Here is a 2,012-nt window from a genome sequence, read left to right on the forward strand (position 1 = left end):
TCATAAATAAAAAATATACTTTTATTATTATAATATAAATTAAATGTTATAAATATAAATTATGTGTATTTATTTAATAAGAATATAAATTGATAAACGTATATAATTATAATATGCTATTTAATATATGTAATCAATATTTTTATATACAATAAATATTATAGTGAAAAAAATAAGGCACATAAAAAGATAATAAATAAACATTACTCATCTCATAAAATTAAAAATAGAAAATTTTGGCTTTTTTTAATTCCCAAGTTTAATTCCCAAACTTTTTCGATAAAGTAATCTGAAATGGACTTTACTACAAGCTAACTGTTTATTAAGGATCTATTCCAGTTAAAATTTAATTTAAATGTAGTTCTAATGGGAAAAAAATTTTGAGCACTTTGACAACATTGCAAAGCAATTCCTAGTGCTGGTTTCGAATGCATACAGCTCTCATGTTTATGAACTTACTTCTGTATCATGTGTTTCAGATATGTTTTAGGTTTTCATCATATCTAATTCAAAAATGTTTGATAATAAAAAAATATTAATAAAAAATAACTAAAATTTATTTTATTTAATATTTATTAATTAATAAATATTAAATAAAAAAATTTATGACTATTTTTTTTATTTTCTTATCATCACCGTATCTAATTCTACTATATCCGACACAACAGAAAAACAACGATAACAAATTTTCGCAAATATAATATTGGAAGATGTTCAGGTGTTCCGTTGTACTTGATCGGAACACTTGATTCCACTATTTTAAACCTTTCAGATATACTTTTAAAAAGTATAAATGGCTTAGATTGATGGAAATTTCTTAATGTAGACAGTACCTGTAAGAATTCATGCTGAGCATGCAATCGATTCATACTTTGGTCAGTTTATAATGGTTCAAAATTTCGTTGCTTGCCCAAGCCGGTTGGAAAGTAACTCTATTTAAAGGTACTTTACTGACTTGTATGTAAGCTAAGCTGATATAGTATTAGGCTTTTTAATTACATTTTTGTTGTTTTCAATGGAAATTGGCTCGAAATTTTGTGTGATGCCATGATATAAAAAATTTTTATGAAAAAATATTAGCTCGAAATTTTGTGTGATGCCATGATATAAAAAATTTTTATGAAAAATTATTAGCTACACGGATAAATGATTAAACAGTTCAATATTTTTATTATAATATAGAACTTTTAAAAATATTTTGATTTTCATATAAATTTGAAAATAATTATTTTACATTTTAATATTATTAAAGAAAAGTAATTGAATATATTAAGAAATTAATACGGATAAAGTTAAATGAATTTTTAATAAAGACAAAATTAAGTATAATTAGGATAGATATTCATGCTATGTACAAAAAAATATGGAACCATTCAGATAAAGACGCTGAAAATGTCTTTTTATAAAGATGTTTTTTAATAATTAAAATTTAACACATATAATTGATTAAATCGTGTTATTTTTGTCAAAATTAGGCTAGATAAATTGATTTGACTGAAAAATGGTGAATCAAATCTTGAATTGGTCTAAATTAATAGTATTGTTTATAGAAAATGACTACAATACCCTATTATAAAAAATAACTAAAATATTTTTATTATATATATTAATTTTAAAAATCCTAAATTTTAGTCCTTTATTTTTCTATTGTAGGGTTAGATTTGATTCACCATTTTTTCGATTAAATCAATTTGTCTAGCCTAATTTTGAAAAAAATAACATAATTTAATTGATTATATATGTTAAATTTTAATTACTGAAAAACATCTTTAAAAAAAAAAGACGTTTTAGGGGTCTTTATCTGATTCTTAAAAGATATATTCAATTCATATTTTAAAATTTTAAAATTTTATTATTTATTAATTTATTTAATTTGTATTACTTTTATTTTATTATATAAATATTCTTGAATAATTATCGGAGATATATTTAAAAGAAGATAAAATAAAAAAGTAGTGTTATTACTTATTAATTTGAGAGTGGTATTATCATTTCTCATATGGTATTATAAT

Source organism: Arachis duranensis, chromosome 3 (genome assembly GCF_000817695.3).
Source record: "Arachis duranensis cultivar V14167 chromosome 3, aradu.V14167.gnm2.J7QH, whole genome shotgun sequence".
Taxonomy (NCBI): domain Eukaryota; kingdom Viridiplantae; phylum Streptophyta; class Magnoliopsida; order Fabales; family Fabaceae; genus Arachis; species Arachis duranensis.